Source organism: Oratosquilla oratoria, chromosome 22, assembly GCF_046742065.1.
Source record: "Oratosquilla oratoria isolate Oo_2021 chromosome 22, ASM4674206v1, whole genome shotgun sequence".
In the NCBI taxonomy this organism is placed as follows: Eukaryota; Metazoa; Arthropoda; class Malacostraca; order Stomatopoda; family Squillidae; genus Oratosquilla; species Oratosquilla oratoria.
In genome coordinates, this window is record NC_134798.1 from 24167566 (window position 1) to 24180065 (window position 12500).

Consider the following 12500-nt stretch of genomic DNA (forward strand, 5'->3'; position numbering starts at 1 on the left):
TATATGGGATAGGAGGAAAGCAGTTAAAAACAGCCAAGAGCTTTTTTTCGAGAGTAGTAGAGCATGTATTAGAATCAGAAATATAGTAAAGTAGAAGTAGTCAAACAGATTGAAAGCCTTAAAGCTACAAAATCCCCGGGTCCAGACGAAATCTTTCCAAGAGTGCCTAAGGAGTGTAAATTTGAAATCTGACATACTTAATAAACCGGTAGACACTGGTTTTGTTCCTACTGATTGGTGGCAGGCAAACGCTGTTCCTTTATTAAGAAGGAGAGGAGATAAATCGTCTATATGCAACTACAGGCCTCAGAGAACACATCAGAGAACACATAGACAAAATTTAATTTGTGACACGCAGCATGGTTTCTCGAAGGGTAAGTCATGTGTGACTAATCTCCTATTCTTTTACACTAAAGCATATAAGGCGTCAGATAACAATGATAATTACGATGTTATTTACCGTGACTTTAGCAAAGTGCTCGACAAGGTGCTATACCAGAGACTACTAAATAAAACCAAAGGCCATGGCATAGGAGGAAAAGTGTTAGAATGGATTAGAGCTTGGATCAGGAACAGAAAACAGCGGGTCACCATAAATAGAGTAAAATCCAGGTGGGGTAATGTTACTAGCACGGTTCCCCAGGGCTCGGTTTTGGGTCCCTTGTTGTTCATTTTGTACATAAACAACTTAGACGATGAGATAGATAGTGAGGTTAGTAAGTTTGCGGACGACACTAAAATAGGACGCCTAATTAGGTCAGGACTTGACGCAGAGATTCTGCAGGATGATCTTAACAAATTGCTCACATGATTGGTGAAATGACAAATGAACTTCAATATCTCTAAGTGTAGCGTGCTAAACGTAGGGCTACACAGCCCCGAAAATAGATATAGCTTAGATAATACATTTTTAGAGAAAACTGAGTGCGAGAGAGACTTGGAAGTTCTAGTGAGTCCGGGCCTTAAAACTAGGAAACAGTGCATTAGCGCCAGGAATAAAGCTAACAGAGCATTAGGTTTCATTGCTAGGACGGTAACGAATAGAAGTGCAGGGGTAATTATCAAATTATATCTAACGATAGTTAGAGCCATCCTTAACTATGCAGTACAATTTTGGTCTCCGTCCTGTAGAATGGACATAAATTCACTAGAATCAGTACAGAGAAGAATGACCAAAATGATACATGGACTCAGAAATTTGCCTTACGAAGAGAGGCTTAGGCACTTTAACTTACACTCTCTGGAAAGACACAGTGTGGGGTGATCTAATACAGGTGTTCAAATGGATCAAAGGCTTTAACAAGGTTGATGCAAACAAGGTCATCATATCAAAACAACAAGGCAGGACTCGCAGTAATGGATTTAAACTTTGCGGTACAGTTTTGGTCTCATTCCTATAGAAAGGATATTAATTCACTAGAATTAGTACAGAGAAGAATGACCAAAATGATACTTGGACTCAGAAATTTGCCTTATGAAGAGAGGCTTAGGCACCTTAACTTACAATCTCTAGAAAGACGCAGAGTGTGGGGTGACCTAATACAGGTGTTCAAGTGGATCAGCAGTGTATGAGGCAGAAACATGGAACATAAGAGAGGAAGAGAGGAGGAGATTGAATGTGTTTGAGATGAGGTACCTGAGAAGTATGATAGAAGCTACCAGACTGGATAGAGTGAGAAACGAGATGAGGCGGAGAGCAGGGGTGGAAAGGAAGTTGGGAGATAGGGTTGATGAAAGAATAGTGAGATGGTTTGGACGCATGGAAAGAATGAAAGAAGAAAGATTAGTAAAAGAGGTGTGGAAGGAGTGATTATGAAGGGGCGACCAAGGGTGAGATGGATGGGGTAAAAGGGGCATTAGGAAGAAAAAGGGGAATATCAGTTGAGAAAGGAAGGGAGAAGACAGAAGATAGGGGTGAGTGGAGAATGGTTGTGTATGGATGATGCTGTGATGCATGAAAGGGAGTGGGTGGGTGATGTAGGATGAGGGAGTATGTGTGAATGATATTTTGATGCAGCAGGAAGGAATGTTCCCCCGTCTTCTGTTTTGTTCTACATGGGGGGACATAGAGAGGGGTAGCCGATTAAATGAATTGGCTTACAGTGGATGTGTTGTCCTACTGCACTGCTTCTGACCCATGGTAATGGGCGAGATACAGGGATGACCCGTCATCCAGGAGGAGCCAAGAAAAGAGGGTGGGGGATGGGGGAATGGGAGTGGAGTGTATGGGGATGGAATGGGTGGGAGTGGATTTTATGCCTTTGTTTTTTTTGGCTACCTCCCTTGCAAAGGGGAAATGTCCATTGGTATATGTATGCACAAGCCTGATTCTTGGTTTCCAAAGAAACCCTCTGAGTATCCACCTAACCCATCTTATCATCCCAATTACAGGCCTGATTTCAACTATAGCCCTTTTAACCAACCCTGGCAAAGGAATGAAAGGTTGAAAACTAGTTCATTTATTTCATGTTCTTATTGCAAAAAGGTTAGCCATTACATTTTAGTTTGTAGAAAAAAAAATGCCTTTATTTTTCCCAGGTAACACACCTATTCTTATAAGTAATACGAAATCAGATAACTCAATGTACCCTATTCAGAACAAACCATCAAATAATCCTGTATTGTCAAATAGTATTGACCCATCCTCACCAGATCATGATCTTCGTTTCGAACCTTTTGTACCCTCAGGAACAATAACTCACAATAGTAGTGAACGACAATATACAGTGTCCATACTCTAAGCCACAAGATAAAAACAAGGTCTAATATATTTTGTATTACATAATCCTGAACAATATTATACAGGTAATACCATACTAATAAATGGAATTGGAGGATTTGTAAAATGCCCATTACATATAATTTTCTTATATTCTGACCTAGCCACCAAAATGTTCAAAGTAGCTGTAGTGGAATTTCTTCCTGTAATAGGATATCACTGTTATTAGCAAACGACTTTGTTTGAACCAAAGTAACCTCCCCTATAGTAACCACTAACCCTAAAACCTCAATATAAGGACCTTCAGATAACTTAGTTATTTCCATCCTGTGGCCTGACAAAAACCCAAAAACAAGGAATCTGAAAAAGAAACCTATAGCCTAGAAACTCTATTTTCCCCAATGAACCCTTCATGCTCGTCCCCTGTTTTGCTCTATAGAGTATACCTAATTAGAGAATATCAGTCAAAATCTTCCCTTAATAACCTATAGGATTCTGTAAAAGAAATTGGAACTTTGGCACGTGGTATTTATATATAAAACGGAGTCCTTATGTAAACATCTAAGGCAGCCGCTGACCAGCCATGTAAAACATAAAGCTATCCTCCCCTCAGTTGGTTCATGATATTCCCTTAGGAGGTCACTTAGGAGTAAGAAAGATATTGTTTAACATAACCTGACATATCCATTGGCCCACGATTGTCAAAGATGTACCCAATATATTAGAGCTTGCTACACCTATCAAATACTTGGCAAGCACAAAAAAAAAAAAAAAAAAAAAAAAATGGAAACTCCATTCAACCCTATTCCAGTAATAGAAGCACCCTTTAGTAAAGTTCAAGTAGACTGTGTAGGTCTATTACTTCTTTCCAGTAAAGGTAATTAATACCTCCTCACCATAATGTATATGAGCACCCATTTTCTTGAAACAATCCAAGAAAGCTTGGGATTCAGCCCATCTGAATTGGTCTTCGGCCACGAAGCCCGAGGTCCCCTCAAAATGATTCGTGAAAAACTGATAAAAGAACCTCCTGATAACCTGTGGATTATTCCTGAGATTCCCCTGGAAAACTCCCTGATACTATAGAATCTTCAGTTAAAAGTAGGACACATCTGAGAAACAAAATATAGACATACTCTATCTCTTATGAAGCTTTCCCAATTTATTTCTAAATGCTCCAATACTCTACCCTTTGACAAACCATGAGATAATTCTAGGCTCACCAACAGCTATAAAAAAGTCTTTTATACAGCCTATCCTAACAAGAAGGAATTCATAAAAGCCGGGCTAAAAACCCTGCTTTGTATTCTTGTCTTCAAACCTGAAAATTCATATCCAGGCTGATGCATTTCTTATCCCTAGAATAGATGATATTATAGACGGTCTGGGCACTGCCAAGTATGTATCGAGGTTGGACATGTTACCAAGGTACTACCAAATCCGGGTACACCATCGCTCAAAGCAAATAACTGCATTTACTACTGAGGAAGGAGTTTTTTTTAATTCAGGGTAATTCCATTTGGCCTTAAGAACGCTCCTGCTCCTTACCAAAGAATGATAAGTAGTCTTATTGCAGTATTAGTCAGGGGTGAAAACCTATATATACGACAGGATAATATTCAGTCAGTCTTAGATAGAGCAGACCAGACAAACCTCACCATCATTCTATCAAAAAGTGACTTCGGTCGTACCCATGTCCCCTACTTAGGATTTAACCCTTTACAGGTAAAGGTCTTTTTGGGAAACACCTCAGGTAAAGCGGGGTCTGATAGACCCCCCCCCCCCCAAAAAAAAAAAAAAAATTCCACTGCATTTATTGACATAGAAATCAAAACATATGTACTTAAACTTATCTTCTTCCATTTACATGCTTGAAAGTGACTATAATTGTTAGAAATATTTTTTAATGAAAATTATTATTATTATTATTATTATTATTATTATTATTATTATTATTATTATTATTATTATTATTATTATTATTATTATTATTATTAATATTATTATTATTATTATTATTATTATTATTATTATTATTATTATTATTATTATTATTATATTATTATTATTATTATTATTATTATTATTATTATTATTATTATTATTATTATTATTATTATTATTATTATTATTATTATTATTATTATTATTATTATTATTATTATTATTATTTTTTTTTTTTTTTTTTTTTTATTATTTTTTTTATTATTTTTAAATAAGGTATTGCTGACTTTAGAGGGTACCTGACTGAAAACAGGAAAGGTGAAGCGGTTGGTCATCATCATTTTGTAGAGACCAATGTCCCAACTATCTTTAAGGAAAAACAGAGCTACAACAAATGAATAATAAATGTGTTTCAAAAAAACATAAAATCTGAAAAAAATCTGAGGTATTTTTTTACCCCAAACACAAAATACAAAAAAATGTATCCACTGCATTTAGTGACATGGAAATCAAACATATTTACTTCAACTTATTTTCTTCCATTTACATGCTTGAAAGTGACTATGATTGTTAGAAATATTTTTTTAATGAAAATTACAAAAAAAAAGAAAAAAAAAGATGAAAAGTAAGGTATTGCTGACTTTAGAGGGTACTTGACTGAAAACAGGAAACGTGAAGCGATTGGTCATCATCATTTTGTAGAGACCAATATCCCAACTATCTTAGGAAAAGTAGAGCCACAGCAAATGAATAATAAGTGTGTTTCATAAACCATAAAATCTGAAAAAAATTGGAGGTAATTATTTTGACTTTGTGATACTGAAGAATCTAATTGCAGTCATTGCAGATGGGGTTGAATGTTCCTGACACATTGGTCTTTTGCAGTGTAGGCAATAGTTACCCAGAATAACGACAAACAGATAAAAAAAATGATAATGAACATGAAACTATGATTCCCTAGTCAACACAATTACGATGCATTCCAAATAATACCATCACCATCGAAAACAAACAAAATTCAACATATCAGTCATAAAAAATGATAAAAAATAAGAAATTCTTATTTACCCATAAGTATAAATTATAAAACATTTATATGACATGAAAAAACTCAGGTAAAGTGGCGTCTAACAAACCCCACGCTACTCACACCTAAGGTAAAGTGGGGTCTGACGGGCCCAAAAGCTCTATAAATCTTCTATAGAGCAAGATTCAGGAATGACCCTATCACCCCCTTAAACTACTCCACTCGTCAAGAAGGTATATGGGAGAATATATCTATATGCAATATATTAGTATATTAAAAGTAAAAAACAAAAAAGCATGGGGTCTGTCTGACCCCACTTTACCTAAGTCGGGTTAAAGTTGGAAATTTCCAAGTACTTCCGCTAGATGCTGAGATATGACCATCAATGATGTAACCACACACACCAATTGTAGAGAGGTACGTTGTTTCCTGGGAATGAGTGGCTATAATTGCCGTTTCTGATCTAATTTTTCTGATATAGCAGAACCCTTGACTGACCTGTTAAAGAAAGACCATAACTTCGAGCGGACTCCTGCCTGTAAAATAGCCTTTAGAAACCGGAAGTCACTTTTCGTTAACTCTCCAGTTCTAAGGGCCCCCAATTTTCAAAAATCTTTTCATCTACAAGTCGATGCCAGTGACTCCGGTATCAGGACCACCCTCTTACATGAACACAGAGTTTTTCACGCCATCGCCTACTACAGCAAGAAGAAATATTCCACCACTGAATAAAAAACACTAGCTTTGGTCCAGCCCTTATCCACTTTGAAGTCTACCTATGTTTATCCAAAACTACAAGTCAAATATATTCTGACAACAATCCCTTTATTTACTTTTAATATCATGAGGAATAAGAAACCAAGACTCTTACTTTGGAGTCTATTCCTTCAATCCTTTGAGATAACGATCCGCCACATAAAAGGAGTCCAGGATGTCTTAACGGACGCACTTTCTCGAACTTAGTTGTTCAAATAGAACTTAAAAAGCTTTTCAAACGGTGGAGGTGTAACATAATTTAATTATCACGCTATTATTTGTATGAATATTTTTCCTTTCCTTCATGTTTTACCCACATGCGCAATTCTTATGTATTATATATTTGTCATCATGTGTTATGTAAATATTTGATATATTCCTACTTGTATGTTCGTGAGTGTAAACTGCACTATAAACATATGCAATCTTATATATGTTATCAAAATTGTAAAAATATTTGTCACAAAAACACGTACACACCGGCTGATTCGCAAACTCATTCCGCCAAGGGAACGGCCGATTGAGTATGTTATCGGAACTGACTCCTTCCAGAGCAGTTATTTCTGAGTGCACCTTCGACCAAGGAAACATCCGATTGACTATGTGACGTCAGACCCATCTATCTGGAACTGAGTAGTTTAGTTTCTCCACCTCCCTCACATGTCACATATGCATCTTCCGGTTGACGATTGTGTAAGTGCACTGGTTTTCTTCATCGTCATTATTTCCTACAAATTTATTCTAGTGACAAGACATCATTCTAGTTAAGTTAAACTCATGAGAAAACTTGTATGAAGTCTTAATATTACTGATATCTTACTATAAGTATTATTATCCTAGTATTTGTTTACTGTGGGAGATAATGCAGATATATGGGATAGGAGAAAAGCTGTTAAGAACAGTCAAGAGTTTTTATGAGAGTAGTAGAACTTGCGTTAGGATTAGAAATGGAGAGAGTGAATGGTTTGAGGTAAAGGTGGGACTTCGTCACGGGTGTGTTATGTCGCCCTGGCTGTTCAATCTTTACATGGATGGGGTGGTGCGAGAGTTGAATGCAGGGTAATGGGTCAGGGGTTGGAGATGATTAAAGAAAATGGAAAAAAGTGGGAGGTGAGCCAGTTGTTGTTTCCTGACGACACTGCGCTTGTAGCGGGATCAGAGGAGGGATTGAGGAAGTTAGTGACAGAGTTTGAGAAGCTATGTGAAAGAAGCAAGCTGAAGATAAATGTGGGCAAAAGTAAGGTGATGAGATGTACAAGGGGAGAAGGTGACAGTAGACTGGAAGTGAGCATTAAGGGTGAGAAACTAGAGGAAGTGGATAGTTTCAGATACTTGGGTGCGAATGTGACAGAAAAGGGAGGAGTGGGGGTGGAGGTAGAATGTAGATTGAGAGAAGCGAGTAAATGCCTTGGTGGATTAAAAAGTGTAATGAAAAATAGACATCTGGGAATGGATGCCATGAGAAGGTTATATGAAGGAGTGATTGTGCCAACAGCAGTGTACGGGGCAGAAACATGGAACATGAGAGAGGAAGAGAGATGAAATGTCTGAGAAGTATGATAGGGGTTACTAGGCTAGATAGAGTGAAAAATAAGGAGGTGAGCAGGAGAACAAGGGTGGAAAGGGAGCTGGGAGAAAAGGTTGATGAAAGAGTATTAGGATGGTTTGGACATATGGAAAGAATGAGTGAGGATTAGTAAAAGAAGTGTAGAAGGCAGAGGTGGAAGGAGTGAATATGAGGGGGCGTCCTTGGATGAGATGGATGGATGGGGTGAAAGGGGCTTTACAAAAGAGAGTAATGTCTGTAGAGGAAGGACGGGAGAGGACAGAAGATAGGGGTGAATGGAAAAGGGTTGTGTATAGATGAGGCTGCGATGCATGAGGGGGAGTGGGTGGGGGATGGGGGGGTGAGGAAGTATGTATGAGGAAACATTTGACGCAGCCCAAAGGGATTTCTCCCCGTCTTCTCCTTTTCTGCATGAGGGAACGGAGACGGGGGGTCGCCGAATTTATGAAGCGGCCTTGCTTTGGATGTGTTGTGTCTTACGACACTGCTTCTGACCCAGGGCAGTGGACAGGATGCAGGGATGACCCATCATCCAGGAGGTGTTAAGATAGGAGAGAGGGAGTAGGGTGGAGGGGAGTGGAATATACGGGAAATGAAATGGGTGGAGTGATTTCTATGCCTTTTTCTTTTTGGCTACCCCCCGTGTAAGGGGAAAAAAGCCTTTGGTATATGTATGTATTTGTTTACTTGACCCACATGTATCCCATGTTCTTATGTGTATATATTTGTTTGTCTTTATCTTCTGTCTATATGTCAGTATATTCATGTTACTTAAACTTTACGTTCAATATTCCTTCTGGAATCTTCTTATTATTCGTTACCCTACCTATATTCCTACAATAAATTGCCCGGCTAAAGCAGACTACTAAAGGCAAGTTGATCCCTGGGCCCCTATATGTAATTAATGGCGACGCACATGTAGCTCCAAAACGTAATAAATAATAATACATACATACATATACCAAGGTTTTCTCCCCCTTACAAGGGAGGCAGCCAAAAAGAAAAAGGCATAAAATCATTCCACCCATTCCATCCCTGAATACACTCCACTCCCCTCCACCCTCCCTCTTATCTTAGCACCTCCTGGATGACGGGTCATCCCTGCACCCTGTCCGATGCCCTGGGTCAGAGACAGTGTCTCAAAGTACAGCACATCCACAGCAAGGCCGCTTCATTAATTCGGCGACCCCCCCCCCTCTCTCCGTCCCCCAATGCAGAAAACGAGAAGACGGAAAGAAATCCCTTCGGACTGCGTCAAATTTTGCTCACACATACTACCTCACCCCCCATCCCCCCACCAATTTTCACCTCATGCATCACAACATCATCCATATACAACCATTTTCCATTCACCCCTGTCCTATGTCCTCTCCTGTCCTTCATCTACATACATTCCCCTCTTCCCCAAAGCCCTCTTCACCACATCCATCCACCTCATCCTAGGACGCCCCCTCATGTTCACTCCCTCCACATCTGCCTTCCATACACTCTTTTACTAGTCTTTCTTCGTTCATTCTTTCCATGTGTCCAAACCATCCTAATACTCTTTCATCAACCCTATCTCCCAACTCCCTTTCCCCCCCTGTTCTCCTCCTCACCTCCTCATTTCTCACTCTATCCACCCTAGTAACCCCTATCATACTTCTTAGACACCTCATCTCAAACCCATTTAAACTCCTTCTCTCTTCCTCTCTTATGTTCCATGTTTCTGCCCCATACAGTGCTGTTGTGCATGTGTGTGTGTGTGTGTGTGTGTGTGTGTGTGTGTGTGTGTGTGTGTGTGTGTGTGTGTGTGTGTGTGTGTGTGTGTGTGTGTGTGTGTGTGTGTGTGTGTGTGTGTGTGTGTGTGTGTGTGTGTGTGTGTGTGTGTGTGTGTGTGTGTGTGTGTGTGTGTGTGTGTGTGTGTGTGTGTGTGTGTTTGTGTGTACTTCGGATTCAGGCGAAGATTGGAACTCCGGAAAAGAAGTGACATTTTCGTTGACGTCAACGACGAGGGAGTACCTTTGTTGTATTAGTAGGAAAGGGGAAAGCTCGTGGTGTAGTGGGAAGGTGAAGAAAAAGGAGAAAGAGACGGATTACTGAGGAAAATGGAAGGAAATGAAGAGGGGGACGAACGGGCCCCGGATGTTAGGAGGGGTGTAAACAAATGGGGGGCAGAAGACACAGACGAGGAAGCATAGGTGTCAAAAGCAGGAATATAGATAACAGCAGCTCAATGGAATGAGAAGATAACTGCTTTATGGATTTAATAAGGGAGGAGGTGACAACCTTCCTCGACTAGTAAATCTAGAGGAGAAACTAAAAAAAAAAAAAAAAATAATAACAAAACATGGGAGGTTAGGTTTAACCAATTAACACTAGTTACCCAAAGAGTTGATAAACTGGAAGAGCTAAAGAATGAGAATCAAAACCTAACTAAAGAAATATAAGAATTATAAAGACAGTTAAAAGAAGTAAAATATGAGAATGAGGAGTTAATGAAAAATAATAAAGAGAATAAAGAGTCCATGGCAAAAGAAGCATAGGGATGGAGAAAAGTCCAAGAGAACAACAAAGTTGTATTTAGAGATATAGTAACACAACAGATGAAAAAAAAATAAGGACACAGTTATTAAAGTGATGAGAGAAAAGGAGAATATAGTAAGAGACTTGGCGGACAAAAATAAATGTATAATTATATTAGGGATGGAAAAGTATAATCCAAATAGGACCACAAAAGTAAAAGAGGAAAAGGAAAAGGTAAACAAGATATTAGAAGTAGTTTAAGAGAATGGACAAAAAACAGGGAAAGATATTGAAGAAATATATAGACTAGGGAAATATAATACAAATAAAACCAGACCAATTAAGATAAAATTCAGGTCACAAACGACAGCAGAATATCTTAGCAAAAATAGGGAAACTAGCAGACAGTGATCAATATAAATAGGTATGAATAATAATGAAATTAATAAAGAGGCAAGAGAGGATGAGAAAACAAAAAGACTAGAAGCTAAAGAAAAAATGGGAAAAGAGGAGAGTCAGAAATAGGAAAATTATATTGGAGAATAGTGGATATGAAAGTGAGGAAATTGTCCATTGCAGAGAAAAACGGAAAGGAAACAGAAAACACGATGGAAGTAGCAGAAAATTAAAAGTGTCTTACACAAATATAGATGGCATAATAACAGGCTTGAACGAACTGAATGAACACCTGAAGGAAAAAGAACCAAGCATAATGGGAATTGTAGAGACAAAATTGAAAGGTCCACTATCACCCAACAGTGTAAGACATGGTGCAAATAATCATTGGATTAGAAACAGAGAGGTAAAACAAGATGGTGGAGTTATGTTCCTGACTAAGAAGGATATAGATGTGAGGAATGTCACATATGGAAAGAATAGAGTAGAGATGGTTATGATGGAAGTGGAGGACAGGGATGGGGAGAGCAGAAAGTTTGTGGTCAATTATGTGCCTCTTAAAACGGCAACGTGGGAAAAGAAAGAACACAAAAATATGTTAGAAGACACAAGGATAGCACTAAATAAGATAATGGAAGATAGAGGAAGAATAGTTATAATGGGTGACTTTAATTGTAAAGAAATCTGCTGGGAAGAGATGACAGTTTAGGGTAGACACGACCTATGGGGAAATGACGCAATGGATACAAGAGAATACTAGGTATGGAAATGAGGAAGAACCATCGAGACTGGACCTAATAATCACATCAGAACCCAAAATAGTAGACAGGATTGAATATAAGACACCAATAAGTAAAAGTGACCACATATTGGTTGAACTGGAACTAAATGAGGAAAAATACATGGAAAAAACGAACAATATAGAAAGGGAAAATGGATGTATGGATTTTTTTTTTTAATAAGAGAATTCTTTCAAAAAGCAGACTGGGAAAGGATACATAAGGAGGAAACAACAGTAGAAGAGAAATGGAATATTTTGACACAAATTTATAAAAAAGGGGTGGAAAATTATGTTCGAAGACAAAAACAAGAAAAAGGATATGTAAAGTGTTGGTACAACAAAATATGTAGCGAGTTAAAGGACAAAAGGAATAAAGCTTGGATAAAATGGAAAAAATAAAAAAATACCTGAAAAATTGAAAATATATATTAGTTATAGAAATCAATATGTACAAGTGTGCAGAGCAGAAAAGAGAGAAAAAAAAATCTCATAGAAAAATGTAAATATCAACCAAAACGATTTTACAGATTTGTAAACAACAAACTGAAAAAACAAACAAACAAGAATTAGAGAAACTACGACAAGGAAGAGTTGAATACACAGAGGAAATAGGAATGGCAGAAATTATGAACAAGCATTTTAAATCGGTGTTTACGAGGGAGCACATACAACCTAGAGATATCGAGTGGGAGGAGAAAGCACCACATATGAAAGAGATAGAAGTAACAAGGAATGAAATAATGAATCACTTGAGTAATCTTGATATCAGAAAATTGCATGGACCAGATGCAATGGCAAACTAGAT